The following is a 17,142-nucleotide window of genomic DNA, read 5'->3' as shown; positions in this document are numbered from 1 at the left end:
CAACTAATTTCCTGTTGTGTGTACATGTTCCAAAAGTAGTCATGAATTCATAACAGCCCTATTTGGAAAAGGTAGCAGTCCAAAGTAAACATGTCATTAAACTAGCACAAACTCTTTGCATGAGGGATGAAGTACCTGAAGGAAGAACTTCAGAAACAGTCCTGTCTTCCTGGTCTGGACACTGCTCTCTGCTCTGCTCCCAGATGAGATCTGGAGTTGGGGTTTACTGGAGCCAAGACAAGCAGGACCACCCTCAACATTAATGTGACAGGGGAGCATCTTCACCAAGCCCTGTCCTGTGAGAATTTCAGCCGCCTAAGAGGACAGTTGTGGGGCAACTGAAGCAGCTATGTCTTCCTGGCCGGGACATTATCTGATCTGTTCCCAATTATGGTCGGGATGGAGAAAGCACTTCCAGGGAAGGTTCAGTTGAGGGAGTCTGTTTCTTTTCATCATGCATTTAAAGCACATGGCTTCCCCCCAAAGAATCTTGGGAACTGAAGTTTGCCCTTCACATAGCTACAATTCCCCACATCCTCAACAAACTATGTGATTTGAATGTATGGTGTGGGCGTGGACTTAGGTCTGAAGCAAAGCCCACCTCTCTTGAGGCTGTAAACAAATTTATTGAAACACGTTTGTAAGCTGCCTTTTTCTATGCAAACTGTTATGAGAACTTCTTTGTTGAAAAGTGCTATACTGTATAAATATTCTAAATAAATACATAAGCAGCTTCTTGAATCCTGACCTGTTTAAATCATTCATATATTTGTTCTGAAGCCATCTTAGAATTGTTATAGCATTTGTGATGGCACACCAAGAAGCTGATGAAGACTGTGTGTCAGCCTGTTGCAAAAGCATGACAACAACCACTTCACTGTAGACCACTGGACATGGATAGAACATAACACATCTTGGACATTTCCTGTCAACTAATGTATTATATAATTATAATCCTCTGTATTTGGACAAGATTTATGTGGACATGGTTGAACTGGGGTATTCTTTCAGAGGCAAGTCTAGTTTATATAAATATTATGTAAAGAATATATATTATATAAAGAAATCATTACTGTTTATTAAATTTTGTTAACCCATGTTGGTAGTGTATATTTTGGCATGTGGTTCTTTGTTTTTTTGTTTTTTAGATTTTGCAAGTTTTGTGTCCAGATTTTCACTTTTTTTCACAACATAAAATCACAAGATAAAACACAAAATACATAATAAAAACAAAAACAAGGACAACCCAATAATCCTCCCTCCCCCAACACTTTTTAAAAGGGCATGGGATGTCAATCAGCCTGGTTAAAGAGGAATGCTTTTGTGTGGCGCCTAAAGGTGTACAATGAAGGTACCAGCGGAACATCCCTGGGGAGAGCATTCCAAAAAATGGGAAGCCACTCCAGAAAAGGCTCATTCTCGTGTTGCCACCTTCTGGACCTCTCAGAGTTTTAACTCAAGAATGCATTTGGCTACCCATTCCTTAATTTCTAACAGCCATATAATTATGATAGTAGTAGTGCCGCTATTACAACTCACCTTCGATCAGGGCTTGGTCTAAGAGAATGTTGCTTCCCCAATAGTTTGGGAGCCAACTGTGGGCTTTAGTAGTGCTTCAGACAGGTTGGAACTTGTATCTTTTCCCTCAAGTTCTCACTCTGACAGAGCTAGGGAGCTTCCTTCTGCCCCTGGGATGTGCCGCATGTGTTACTCACAAATAATGTAGTGTTTCAAAGCTCATGTGCCCTGATGCTTTAACGATAGGGTGGTTTAAGCAAAATATCAAAATAGAATATATGCTTAAAAGCAAACTATTTTTCAAGGATGTGTTTTCAGGTAGTCTGAACTATCACACTGAACTGAGCAACATCCTCCTGAGAGGGCAGCCCCACTCCTGTCTTCTCTGGGGATACTTAAATAGAGCACATGCTTCCACACCTTTTGGGGGGATGAGGAATCGTGAGTTGAATGCACACGTGGCTCAATCAAGCAAAAGTCAGCTGCAAGAATGACCCATTAAAATAATAGAATGGGACTGCCACCCAGTGCCAAACACAGGCATCATCAGTTATCCCTTCTGAGCACAAGAAGCCCAGTTATGTGAAATAAAGCCACTAGGTGCTAGCCATGGAAGGCACACACGTGTCTCCCATTCTGAGTTATTTGGTGTCAGGGTAAGGAACTAAAAGTCTTCACTGAGCAATAGAAGGATCTCCTCCTCCACAAACAACTTTGTTGATGCCAGGCGAGATAGAAGATATCCCATGCTAGTTCAGATGTAAGACCCTTTTTTCCCAGTGGGTGGGTCTCACTTGCATGAATGTACAGTATGCTTAGGATTGTTGACTTTAGTAGTCACCTACTTTGGCACTATTGATTTCAACAAGACTAATGTGTGATGTGTCGCATACCACTCAGTGCATTTGGCAACCCTTGCCACCCCAGTTTCCACATGGATGTGAAGATTCTATTGGGCTGCTGTAGAAATCTATCACATCATGTCTTAGGAGACTAAATGTTTTCAGTGTGTCTTCTCTTCTGTGCACTGCATATTCCCTAACTGGAAATGGTTGGAGGTATTCTGTAATAACCACAGCTTTCTATAATGGAAGCTCATTATTCCTAACTTACACAACTAATTTGTGTAAATGACAAAGAAAAAAAAATAGAATGACATGTGCATTCTGAAAGCTTTGCATAAAAATATGACCTTTGAATAAAATTAGTTCCTATTTCCGAAAAGATTATTGTGACCTCTTCCTCTCCATTTTCTTAATGGCTTCTTCATGACAAAGGCAAAATTGAATGAGCATCACAGGCTTCTGTAAGATTTGGAATTCTATTTTCTTAGTGAAAATCAATAAGAAATCAAAACTAAAAGCCTAAGCTTCTCTCTCTCTCTCTCTCTCTCTCTCTCTCTCTCTCTCTCTCTATAACCCATCTTCAATTCAACTTTTAAATTTAACCTTGGGCGTATATGATGGCATTATAACTAAGTAGGTTAATAAATGCACCCTGCCTTACATATTCAAATGAGACAAAGCTGTTTTGATCAGAAATGGAAAGAAACAAGATATATTAAAATTGACCTAAAGAAGCTATAGCTAATCAATTCTAATACTGGAGATACCCAGAAAAAAAAGAAAGAAGAAAGAAAGAAAGAAAGAAAGATAGAAAGATATAGCAATCAAATGAAATTAATATGACTACATGGCACATGATTTATAGCTAAAATATTATACACAAAACCTACAGACACTTAAAATTGTTATCTCTAATTTTGATTCACCTTTACCAATCCTTGACTTATAAAAATTCAGTGCAAACCACTAGGCAGAATTCACAAAGAAGGATCAATCATGACTTGTAATGCTGATTTACAAGCAAATTATGGTTTTTGCAAACCAGTTTTCTGGGTTTGGACAAAACAGTACACTATGGTTTTGCTACAAGCCAGGTGTGAAAGCTTCTGATCTTCTCATGTATGGAGGAAGGGGAAAGGAGAAGAGTGCCTGCTCATTCTCATAGCACACCTGTTTTGACATTTCATGTGAACGCAACCATAGTTTCCCTTCCACTTATCTCAAATCACACTGATTCCTCTTCAGAAAACCCTGCAGTCCCAGGCATCCTGGCTTCACTGTGACAGTGTACTCTGAGGGATCAATGGGCATGCAATTCCCACTCACCCCCTCCCAACAGGTGGGCAGAGTTTGTGACCCTGCATGGGGCCTACCTGGCCAGGTGCCACCCACCTGTCTTTGGCCCGCCCCTGCCTGGCAGGCCAATGGGCTGCTGGTGGGGTGTGGCCAGGGACAGGGACAGGTACAGGGGCCAATCCCTTGGCCAATGCCCGCTCTTCTTCCTTCTCTTCCAGGATCACCCACCAGACCCTCCCTAAAAAATTGAATTCTGCTTTCTTGTCACTTTTTTCTTCTTTTGCAACTTAACCTTTCGCGTTCTAGGTCAGCGGGTGCTGCTATGGCCGTAAGACGGTTGCTGTATTCAGAACCGGGAAGGAATTTCCCCTGCATTGGCAGGTTTTGCCTTCTTCGTAGCAATTCATCACAACTTTGGTGGTTTTTGGGTCTTGTTAGGTATCCTTTAGTCTATCTTCGAGTTTGGGGGGGGAGCATCTCATGCACCCCCATGCGGCAGCGTTTGCAGGGCCCACTAAAGGGTGTTTGTGAGAGTCACTGGCCTTAGAGCGGCAACAAGTAGGTCAAACTCCCAACTTAGGTGCAGTGCGTGGGCACGCTGTGTAAGTTCACACTTTACAGTTCCCTCACACGGCACCTGTTTGCCCTGCACATCCTCAGCCCCCGGTGGGTTGAGAGGGATACCTTCCAAGGCCAGTGCCAAGTTTCCTACATCTGAAATTCAATAAAGTTGGGGCCTAATTTGAACCCATACCTTGGTGTCTAGTCTCTTGTGGGGGGAGGATCCAAGGACAAGGTTTAGCGCGTGGGCTCACAAAGACATTTATCACTGTTCCCAGACTGTTGTGCAATGTGCATATACACCAAGATGTTAGTACACATGTATGTTGCACAGATCCTATTTTTCCATGTGTTTTTTTGTGTGTGGACTTTTAGCCACACATTAGTGATTTCATTTTAACTCTATCTCAATGTTTCCTGTCCACACTAGTGGATGTTGCTTGATTAGATGTATTCTCACTATATGTTGTCCCTCCCCCCCCCCCCCCCCGCAGCTACCACTTCCCTTCCCTGTGGAAGTTCCAGAAACCTGAGGTCTATTGTGGTCATACACACAAGTGTTTTTACCTGTGTACATGTGGATTACAACAACAACCAACTTTCACCAAAACCCAAGTTTTAAGCATGTTTAACACTTGAGCATATAATATTTTTGAACAACATGATTATTTTTATTTACAAAACAGAATTTTTAAAATTTTCCTTTCCTCTTTTCCTTTCCTGCCACCTGTACCTGCAAGGGCCAATTTCACTATGACTTTTAATTCAGCTGTTTTGTGCAAAAGCAGGTTTGCACAAAACAACTTAAAAAAAAAAAATACCGAAAAAGAGCCTTCAGCAACAACCAGTGGAAATAGGTATTTCCCTTTGGGCTTACGGAAAGAAAATGGCTAGGTTGTGCTCAGGAAATGAGCGAAGAGGAGTATAGAGTCTGGGGATAAGATTACACTCAACATGTTTATGAAAATTAAACCCACACAATGCACTTCCACACTTGAGTAATAAGAAATTTAATGTTAAGATTCCCCCTCCCCTTTATTGCATTATCCGCTGATCAGGAAAATCCAGATTAAATGGCGAGGGATGATAGCAGGCTGCCAGTTGGATGAGGGCAATGTCATGTGGATGACAGGAAAAACATGTGATAGTGGGATGTATTGAATCCACCTTCACTGTCAGATGTACACATAATAAGACTTCAGTTGTAATCCCTGAACTCCAATAAGGACTGCAACTCAAACCCTATCTGCATAATATTTCCCATATTTCAAAGTTCAGTGGCTCATGCTAGTGCAAACCTATGGATATAACTAGATTTACTAGTGGCAGGAGCCAGCTCCTGCTGATTCACTTTGAGGAAGAAGAGAGACAAGATTAAAGTACAGTGCAGTCGTACCTCAGAAGTTGAACGCCCTGTGAGTCAAATGTTTTGGCTCCCGAACGCCACAACCCCGGAAGTGACTGTTCCAGTTTGCGAATGTTCTTTGGAACACGAACATCCGTCACAGCTTCCGATTGGCTGCAGGAAGCTCCAATTGGAAGCAGTGCCATTTTGGAATGGATTCCGTTCGACTTCCGAGGCAAGACTGTATGGGGATTGGGGAGTGAACACATTTTTCTACGCATACTTTTTCTCTGTAGAATTGCTTTATATCACCATCGTTGTTGTAATTATGCTTTATGTACCTCAGCTGTTGGCAAAGGTGTGATTCTATCACAAGCTTTTCTAGCAATTAAACCTTTGCCCCAAAGGAGAAACTTGTTTTTAAAAACACAACTTCTCAGCCAATAAAAAGTTGTGGACATTTTAAAGAAGAAAGAACATTGGCTTTGTTTTCTTTCTTTTTTTCTAAAAAAAACCAACACAGCTACAGGGAAGATATATACATGGTGACTAGTAAGACAATGCTTAATTAATGAAATTAGGGACTACAGCCTCTTGAAACAGCATATAAGGAATTAAGAATAGCTTTGAACACATTAAATATTATCACATAGTTACAGGTAATTTTGAGTCAAGAAAGGTCTAGGAAATAAGGTTAATAAGAGGTAAATACAGAATATGCTGTAGTTTCTTCCAGTTTTCCCTTTCAAGGCATTCTTAATAGATATGGAGACAAAGCGCTGCTGGAAAATTGATTACAATGTCATAGAAAGGCAATCTATGTGTTTGTTCTGTACTGACATTTTAAAACATAGATTACTTAACTTTATATGTGCTTTATTTTTGTTCTTCGCTTCTGTATATAACACTCTGTGTAAGAAATTATGCTTGAAAAATAAATTGTATCTTCATATTTGCATTCTTCTTGACACACTATTAGCTGGTTTTGTATAAATCCTTTGCAGGTTGGTGTTTTTTTTGTGTGTTGTTGGTTTTTTTTTTTTTTTTGTCTTAAGTGTACATGTGTTCTCTATTCCTGTAAAAACCTTAGCTTAGTACCACAAGTTAATTTCAAGTGGGTCACCATGACTCGGTTAGTTGTACTCAGTTCTCATTGTGATAAGCAGGTCTTAAACTGTGACTACTTTTCTAAATTGATTTCTAACTACCAGCAGAACCCTATGAATATTTGCTCAGAAGTAAGTTCCACTGTGCTCAACGGTGCTTACTCTGCCAAACATGCATTTAGGACTGCAGTTCTGGTCTCAATCAACCCCTATGTGCTGTCTGAATCAGCAATGTATGTAGCATTTTGTTTGTTTTGTTGTTAAATTTGTTCTTCCTTTTGTCTTTGCAAATATGAGCAGTCTGGAAGAAGGAGGGGGAATAAGAACAATTCAAAGCAGGACAACATATGGCACAGCAGGCAGCAAATACTGGGTCAAAGAGAGAGGTGATTTTTGAGAGGGAAAAGGATTCCAAGGGAGATTAGTTTAGGGCCAAAATCTCAGCCCTGCCTTGAACTTAGTTTGGACAAATTATACACACACACACAGAGATAGGAAGTTTACTCCCTGATTGCTTATTTTTTTTAAAAAAGGGGGGTGAATTGTGCTGCTGTACTAGAGACAAGTGCAATCTTTTAAAATAAAATATAGGAACAGAAAGTCCACATTACTTCAACAGGCAAAGCATTGAGCTACGTATGTATTAGGACTTACTATGGAGTAGGCTCCACTGACCATGGTGGGAATTAATTCCTAGATGAGTCTGCTGTTAATGTTCATCCAAGTACTGTTAGCATAAAGTGGGATGTGAAGGTTAGGATTGCCACATATCATGCCTGTGCCTTTAAATGTTCATAACAAACACATTGGTTGTTTGTATCTTTGACTCTGATACATATAACAACCTGCAGTTACTTGTATATTTTGTGAGATGTGTTGTATGATATATATATTGTTTTGAAGTGGCTTATTCTCATATTTTGAATGACATTATACAGATTATATATTTACTAAGTTATTAGCCAGCGTGTTGCGTTTGCATTTTTTAAAAATGTTCTGAAGCAGTGAGAAAGGATGCAGCTCCTGTGACTTTTGCCTTTAGTGTCACACACACACCCCAATTGAACTTTGCATTGTGATGAACAGTTCAGAGGCACTTTCAGGCATTTAGGGAGTGGGGAGGGGGCCTAGAATGTCCAACCTCAAGAGGAAGAAAGGTTTTCATCTCTTTTTTTTGTCCATTCCACTCTTACTTTTTGCATACAATTTTACATGAAGGGCTTGAGAAGTTGGATTTAGTGAAACTGGGTCACTTGCAGGTACTGAAAACAGAGCTTCAACTGTTAAACAAATTGCAAACAAATCCTGAGCAAGATAATCACCGCTGGTGGATTCAAACAAGTGGCCCACGAAGCCTCTGTTTGAGCCAGGTAGGAGCTGAATAGCTTCAGCTCAGTAGGAAGGAATGTCAAGTGCTCAGACCCAGGCAAATACAGCCCTAAAGAACTTAGCTCCCAAACATTCCCATCAAACATCCCGTCTCTTGAGAGCCTAATTATATAGTGTGCAATGTACATGTGCAATGTACATATATTTAATCTATATGTCTCCCATCTCACTCTTTTCTCCTCTAAAGACCTATGATTTGTAGTCTGCATCCATTTCGGAATGAAGTTAATCTTAGGCTACACGGCTATGTATAAAACAAGTGACATCTTCAAATGGTGAGAAAAATGAGCCAAAAGACTCTGAGTCATTAAGTACACATTAACTACGTGTTGTCACATTAACTATAGGGTGTAGGACCAATTTTCTCTTCTTTGTCATGATCTAACACTCTCCCCTTTTGGTGTGTGTACATGCTGCACATTCACCGCACCATTCATGCGCCCTGGTCTCCAATTTTACCCCTTGCCCCCGATTCTTGATTATATGCCATATACACTTATTTCTCTCTGACATCAGATTGAGTGGTCATCGGGAGAAATGTTAATGTTTACAATTGAATTAAAAAGGCACTAAAATTATTTCTCTTGTAAAAGTGAATTCTGTAGTCTCAAAAATAACTTGTGATCTATCTTAAGTTGTTTAAAATATTTGCTTACTGCCTAGTAGTTAGCTGGATTTTTATCATTTGCAACCAATGTCTATTATAGTATAAATCGCCAAAAAAAGAAAATCTCCAATCCAAGAGTAAGTTGAAACATACCGAAGTTCAGAATTGCAAATGATCAAAACTTAAAAGTTAGTCAAACAAGTAATGACTTTCCCCAAATCATTTGTAGCCTGTAAATTTCTTGCTGCCAGTTCACATCAGCCAGCAACCATCAAATTTTGAAATTATTTGGTTGACCTTCTGGAAATTTATGAAATGAACAGAAGAATCTATCCTGAAGAGAGCTGTATACAGGACAAGGCAGGATATGGTACACAATGCCTTTGATCTGACCTGATCCCCATATGCAAAGATAGTCATTTCTTAGCTGAGTTCAAAACGAGTAAATACAGGTCTAACTGGGGTAAGGCAGAGTTCATACCTGAGTCCTTTTTTCTTACAATTTTATTTTATTAAACTGAGGATTCGGTAAAGTCTGGAGTCTGGTTGAGAGAAAGGGCCATAATCCAATCCAAAATCACAGGCACTTTAGTCTGGATTAATTAGTATTGGCCAATGAATCACTAAGCCTTTTCCATGTACCATCTAAGGATACATTTATACAAGTGCACCACTTCAACAAATCACAGCATGACATGTAATTTGCCTGTGTGTGTGTGTGTGTGTGTGTGTGTGCCACCCCAGTATACATCCAGAGTTGTTTCTCTCTACCCTTCTTGCATATATAGTAAACTATAAGTTAAACAGTAGATGCTATTCCTTGAAGAATCAAATTGCATACAATAGAACATTATGGAGTCTTATACTCCGAATAAAATTGAATTATAGTATTTATCATGCTCTTTTCATATAAATATTACTGTAATCTGAAAAAAATAAATATATTGATTATCAAGGGTTCTTTACCAAAGTTAAATAAAGATGCTAAGGACTGTTTTACAATGACAGAAAACTAAAATTAAACCTCTCTTTTTTCCTATTTGGAGTGAAAAATTTAAAAAGAGAACAAGTATTTTTTTAAATAGACTAAAATAGTTGTTCTACTGTCTACAAAAGAACAGTGGGAATTTACGGGCCTAAGCTAAAGGGAAGAGGAAAGCAAAAGGAGAAAGCACACCTTTACTGTTATTTCTTCTGATACAGAGATTAATATGTGAATGGAGGTGCAAAATTTTTAAAAAGCCGCTTTAGAGGGAGGCAATTTGGACTGGAGAAGTGATGGTGGATTAATAATCATTTCTCTGCCTCCCATTTCCCTGTTCTAGGCAATCCCAAAACCTCTGCTCACAAGTTTAAAAATCTGTACCTGTGAGTTAAACACTCTGCACATTTCCCTCCCGCTTGCCTGCTTTGAATTCCTGCCTTGTGAAACAGCTTGGCTGTTTAAAAAGCACAGGGGCTTTGTTAAACATGTTAGCAATGTGGTTTGCCCCTTTAACCCATGTTTTCCACTGTTCTGCATGCAAAATCTCCAAGACCACTCCAACTAAGCCAGCACTGGTAACCACCTTGGCACTTGGGAAACTGTTCAATCAAAGTTCTTAAGGCAGATTTTTTCTGTTCCGCCCTGTGCCCCAAACACATCATTGTGCCTAGAGGCAACTCTCCCCTCAGTAGAAGTACGGATTTGGCAAAGAACTTTTAACTTCTGGCTCCGCCTAAACTCAAATCCCCCTGGTTTATTATCCCTAGTACTTCAAGACTACCACAAAAGTGCCTGGCTTAAAACTGTCCACCAAATCTCCACTCTTGGGGCCTATCCCCACAACACCTACTCACTATGGGCCTTACCAAAGCATACAGTCTAATTTGCCAACGTCTAAAAGGTATTGAGCATCAGAACAACGGGGCCACTATAAGGAAATTCTGCCCATGGTATGATCAATTTCCATCTTCCCATTTTGATTCTCTGGCTCCAAACCTGCACAAACTAGCTATACCAAAATACAGATGTGCTTTCACACTCGCAAGACTGAATGTCTTGCCATCTGTGGTACTTGAGGGCCGATTCCAAAAGATCCCACATGAGAAACGCCTTTGCCCCTGTGGAGACGGTAGCACTGAAACAGTGGCTCACGTCTTCCTCTCTTGTACTCTCTACAAAGACCTGAGGAACAAGATCATCACCCCACTCATACTGACCATCCCAGGACGCACAACCAATGCCACAGTGTCCTTTCTCCTGTCAGACCAAACAGAGCAGATAACAGCAAAGGCTGCTAGGTTCTTAGCAGGGGCAATCAGAATTTGGGCCACTATCTGACTGTTGATTCGGGACCTTAAACTGTGCTTTTATACTAAATTTCTTTTTTTTTCTGTGTATATTGTAATGTTTTATCATTGCTATGGCCATCGGCTGATGCGAATAAAGTTATATCTATCTCTTTCTGTTCAGCCCAGCTTTGCCACACAGAAGCTAACTAATGGGATGCTGGACCTGGTGGGAGTTGGAGTGGAAAGCTGGAAGGATGTCGGTTCCCTATCCCTAAAAGGGGTTTGATCCAAGGACCATAACATTGTGATGGATGACGTCCTTGCCTTAGTACTTACGGCCCTGTCCTTAAAACAGGTATTAACAGTATAGCACATTTGTTTTCCCTTTTCCTCTTTCTAAAAAAATAAAAGAGAAATAAAATTAATTTGTAATTGAAAAAATATTTAACTCTTGACCTAGCTCATCTATTCTAGTTTTTCCTCTCTTAAGTCTTTCAGAAAGAAAGAAAGAAAGAAAGAAAGAAAGAAAGAAAGAAAGTTACCTTAGTTAGTTATTTAGTTAAAGGGAGAATTAAACAGGGACTATAGAGAGTGGGTAAAAGCCTCAGCGCCTAGGGCTTGCCGATCGAAAGGTCGGCGGTTCGAATCCCTGCGGCGGGGTGCGCTCCCGTTGTTCGGTCCCAGCACCTGCCAACCTAGCAGTTCGAAAGCACATCAAAGTGCAAGTAGATAAATAGGGACCGCTTACTAGCGGGAAGGTAAACGGCGTTTCCGTGTGCGGCTCTGGCTCGCCAGAGCAGCGATGTCACGCTGGTCACGTGACCCGGAAGCGTCTGCGGACAGCGCTGGCCCCCGGCCTCTTGAGTGAGATGGGCGCACAACCCTAGAGTCTGTCAAGACTGGCCCGTACGGGCAGGGGTACCTTTACCTTTACTATAGAGAGCTAAAAGCCGACAACAATGTATTACAAACAGCTCAGTAAATAATAGTGCAATTTTCATAGCTAATAGAATGTTTTAACACCTGAATACATTCACATGCCTGATTAAACATTTAACAACATAAACCCATAAAAGAAGATTATAAGTTGCAACATCTCTTTTTCAAGTAGCAACATATTAACCACTGTTGTATACTTCTTCAATTAGATTCCTTTAATTTATTTCTGTTGGGGAAAACATAATATTCAGCACCAGTTGTTTTTTAAAAAACAAATGATTATTTTAAATGTGTAGTCCATCCCAAAAATAGAACTTGTCAAGTATACGTTCAAACCGTAGCTCAAATCTACTTAAATTGTACTTTTTCTTTTAGCTGTCCTACAAATTAGCTTTTGCAAAAATGTTCTGTTCCATTCTGACCTCCATGACTTCCTTTTAGAATCACAGAGCTGAAACTTGTATTTATTTTCTTAAAAAATAATAATTTCACCCTACCTTGTTTCCCAAGGAAACTCAAGGTGACTAACAGATAAGTAATAACACCACATAAAACAAATAGCATTCCAAACTAGACCCAACACATCAAAATTGAAATTAACAAATTCAGCATTAATTAAAATACCGGTAAATGCAACCTAAGCCACTATCTTCATCCGGCCAACCAAAAGCAAGCAGAACTGCATCTGGTTAACAACATTCTAGTAGCTGATATTTAGCTCCCATAGACCAGGGAATATCTTGCCCTCCAGAGGTTGTTGATTGCTAATCCCATCATCCCTGATCACCAGCCATGCTAGACAGGGCTGGTGGCAATTGGAGCCCAATGACATTTGGAGAGTCATACATTCCATCAAGAGACTGGATAACAAAACTGAAGCACATTGCAAAATCACTATACACTGCATGGTATTCAATTAACGTTTTGCAAGAATTAGTGCTAGCACAAGGGCATTTCCCCCCCTCCTCACCCCATGTGCACTCCACACTGTCCCCATCTGCTTGTGGGGGCTGGAGGAACACCGAGAACAGATTTAGCAGGGGAGAATGTTCTGTCACACAACGTGAAAGCCTTGCACTGACAGAACTTTAACCTTAGTGCTTACATTGAATACAGTCCACTGTCCTCTCTAAGCACTCCACCCCAATAGTAACATAGCAACATGAAGCTACTTTTCAAGGCTGATGTAACCCACACATTCTCAACCACCATATTGCAAATACACATATAGACAATCTGGATATACTAACGGTGCACATTTGTATTATCAGGGTGATTTGTTTACAGTGTAAAAAGAAATGTTGAAAAATGCATATTTTTTTTGCACAAAATTAAACCTTAGAAAGAGAATTAACTTCTCTCTTCACTGCTACCTTTTCCTTTTTGAGTGGACATGCTACTCCCCAGTCACAGCTACACTAAAATACTGGGATTTTCTGTTATTTTCTTCTGGGCAACAATCACTTCTCTATAGCCAGGAAAATGGAAAAAAAACATCGCTTAAAAATGAAGCAGGAAGTCCCTTCAAAATGAAGCAGGCAATCGTTCTCTATTATCTAAATCTAGAAAGAATTCTAGAATGACGCATATGCCAAGATAAATCCCAAACTGGCTTCAAAATGAATGTGGAAATTCCTTCTCCAGTGGCTGGAGAAGTAACTTTCTGAGTCATTCTGAAGCTATTTTGGAGTCTTCCTTTTGCGATTGTATGAAGTTGTTCTCTACCACTTGCCAATCACAGCTCTTGACTTCATTCATTGACTAACACACTGAAAAGTGAGAATATAAGGCATGTACCATCTGTCACTCAAAAACATGGCATGTGCCCCTCCCCCTTTTTCACTGCAAGTCCTGCCTCCTTTAAGGATGCCCTCCGAAAGTGCTGTTATGGAATGATGCCCTTTGACATGATTTTAGGAGTGGGTCATGATCGCTTTTCACAATCATCACATTGCCTGTGACTGTATACATGGGGTTACAAGTCACCGTATGGTGTGGCTGCTAAACCCCATTTTCACTGAATGGCCCAAACGGTCTTAAGCATAGTTCTAGGGCTGGGTTGTACAGGACTGTGTCATCCCAACATCAGGTGTATAAAATGAACCTTCTGTGTGCTTCCTAACCCCCGATGTTGGTGTGTCAGACCTGATGAACCAGTGTTTGTTTTGGGGTATCATAAAAGCTCTATACACGACTAGCTCAGTGTTCCTGTTCCTATGGAATTCAGGTTTTAAATAATTTATATTAATTTTATATTTAAATTTTTTAAAAATTATTTATACAGGCAATTCCCTGTTTGCGCTGGGGTTGCATTCCGGGCCACTGAGTGCATAAGTGGTCATGCATCAGCCCTTTCCTGTTCCTGTTCCTGTTCTGCTTCCACCCTTCCCCATTCTGCCCACTTCCAGGGCCGGAACCAGCATGTCGGCAAAAGCGCATCAATCAGAAGTGCACAAAATGGTCACTGCAGTTTAATAAAAACAGCAACTCCTTACCATCTATCTGATCCTTCCAAAACCGCTTTAAGTTGTAGTCTCCATGATGTATACGGTAGCTTATTCTGCACCACTGTCTGAGGAACTCAGATCACTAGGGGTAGCTGTTTGCTGGCATATCATTCACGTACGTAGAAAGTACATGGATACAGTTAGTTTAGGATTCTTGGAAGTGGCCAGGAGCGATCCCATTTGCAGCCATGAGTCTTAAGTGCATCAGGCAGCCACTTGATCTGAGAAATGCAATGCATAAACGCCAGAATAAATTTCACATAGGTCTTCAGATGTGCACTCTACTTCATCCCTAGTAAAGTCACTGTGAGCTTCTCCTGACACTACAGGAACTAGGAGAGAATTTCGCAGAACAGTGACTGTACCAGAGGTCTCCTGCACAGGAGTATCTGTAAACTGCAATGCAGTAAACTGCAGAGGCTTGGCGTCAGTACGGGATTCCATAGGTGGAGGAGCATGAGAGGAGTTCACTGGAGCCTGCTGTCATATACCCCAGCTCAGAGGGTAAGCTAGTAGGTTGGTGCTCACCAGGGACATGTTGAGCAAAATGGGCCTCCCACACTTATTGGTCAAGGCCATGGACATTGAGATGTCATGTCTCACATTCTTCCTGGCTGAGAAATGGGCAGCCACTTCAAAATGACCCAACTGGGGAATTTTAAACACTTATATTTCTGAATACAAGCGCATTAGAGATAGTCAACGCATGCATTCTTTCAAATCTATCTGGCACTAATTTAAGAAGATAAATATGTTTTTAGTTTAATAGAGAAACTGAAAGCTTGTTATAATCACTCAAACATTAAGGTGCATTTATTATTATTACTTTCCATCACATAAATATATTTCTTTACTGTATATAATTTAGAATCGCTAGATGTTCGGCCCTAATTTTAAAAGGATTTATCCGTATTGCACAAACAATATTGCAGCCCCACATAGGTTCCTTCTTTCAAACGATTGTGTGCAATTATATCACATATCCATTATGGTCTGTTACTCTGAAATCCTGAAAGCACTACACTTCCATCCATCAACGCTTTACCTTGTTGTATTGCTTGTGAACACCAAGACAATAACCCTACTTAAGTTCTATTGATTCCAGCGAAAGATATTTAAGCTTATTTCTCCCACTGGAATAATGGTACTTGAAAATGTTTATATTGCCCCCACACAGGACTTCCACCTAGCCCAAATCCAGCTCTCGCCAACAATTCCCCCAGTGACCTGTACACAGATGGATTATGATTTCAAATGCTCAGTCACTATTTCCTCCTGCTACCCTGCCCTAGGTAGGAAGAAGAGCAGAGACTCTTGTCTTTGCTGCTATCTGTTGTTTGGGGTTGGGGAACATCTGGTGCCCAGCCATGGATAGGTTAAAATCTTAGATTTCTCCAGTGATTCCTGTGGGTTGTTCTCCCAGGGGAGAGAGGAAAGATCAATTCAAACCAGAAATTAAAAGGACGGTCCTCTCTATATTTATCTCTCTACTTCATTTATCATTATTGTCCAGTGGAAGGCAATTGAATAGAGGACACTTTGTTTGGCACTAGGGTCTAGTCTACATACTCATTTATATCTTACGCAGACTACAAGAAGCTCAGGGTGATGTGCATGGTTCTCAAACCTCTTCATTTCCCCCCTCTCCATTTCATCCAAGGTTGAGAAGCAGATCAGAATGAGAAACCATGATTGCCCCAAAGGTCACCCAGTTAACTGTGCGGCCGAGTGAGAAAATGAACCTGGTCCCATTATCCTGACATTCTAACCAGCAACCCCACAAGGGCAACAGAATGGGGTGGGACGTGGGAATGAGCTTCTAAAGTGCTAGAATAAACTGCAGCACTTCAAAGGGTGCTTGTGTGTTATTTTTCAGTATTTCCTTGGGTGGTCTACACCAGGCTTCCTCAACCTCGGCCCTCCAGGTGTTTTGAGACTACAGTTCCCATCATCCCTGACCACTGGTCCTGCTAGCTAGGGATCATGGGAGTTGTAGGCCAAAAACATCTGGAGGACCAAGGTTGAGGAAGCCTGGTCTACACTCCCTGGCCTGATAGCTTTACAGGGCAGAAGAACATCAGAAAATGTTCTCCGCCACCTGAGGAATGAAGTGGTATAAAGCTACCTACCGCCTCATTCTGCTGGGTCTGTGGACCAGGCGTAGGAATTGTACTCACGGGCTGCCTTTCTCTTATTTAATAGCAAGGCCTCCCTGGAAGCTGCTGCTTGAGCCTTCCTGGAAGAAGTCTCTCAGAAAACGCAGGCAATTCCATCCTTTCAGGAGTTTCATGCCAAGCAGGAGAAAGTTCAGTTCTGGGATTGATGGGGGGGGAAGATTCCAGGCAGAATGTGCAGCTTCTGGCGAGCTGGAGCCACCACACCTCTTTAACTGTAGAAACCACTGTGCCCCCATCTTTCTGCACAACTGGGGTGGCTTTTGCCCACCAGTTCAACCCCTTTCCATCCAAAATGGGAGGCTCTCTCTGAGGTCAAGTGTCCACTCCCACCCACGCTGGGCTAAGCCAAGGCCAGGCCCCCCTGCCTGCTGCTGTTCCTCAATTTCCTTACACACATAGGCTTAAGGAAGCCTCTCTTCGGAAAGCAGGGAGAAAACAAAAATGTCCATATTCCTGTTAAGATTACAGGACGCTTCTTGTGGGTGAGAGGGATAAGGGCTCGCCCTGAGGTGAACAGCAAGCACCTCAAGCGACGGTGTCGCGCGCGCGCGCTTGTTAATATCGAAAACAACGCCAAT

The 17,142-nt window shown here is 41.1% G+C and overlaps 1 long non-coding RNA gene across 1 annotated transcript; it reads right to left on the bottom strand.

The window, feature by feature from the left end:
• Nucleotides 1-12,615: 12,615 nt before the first annotated feature.
• LOC128411874 (uncharacterized) lies at nt 12,616-16,824 on the bottom strand. Its single transcript, XR_008329946.1, has 3 exons — nt 16,517-16,824; nt 14,376-14,608; nt 12,616-13,649 (listed from the first exon to the last, which is right to left on the bottom strand). It is a non-coding gene; the product is annotated as an uncharacterized LOC128411874 (long non-coding RNA).
• Between the last annotated feature and the right edge of the window lie 318 nt (nt 16,825-17,142).

This window comes from Podarcis raffonei, chromosome 4, assembly GCF_027172205.1.
Source record: "Podarcis raffonei isolate rPodRaf1 chromosome 4, rPodRaf1.pri, whole genome shotgun sequence".
Lineage (NCBI taxonomy): Eukaryota > Metazoa > Chordata > Lepidosauria > Squamata > Lacertidae > Podarcis > Podarcis raffonei.
The sequence above is the reverse complement of the archived record's forward strand: the minus strand, read 5'-3'. Positions and strand labels throughout refer to the sequence as shown.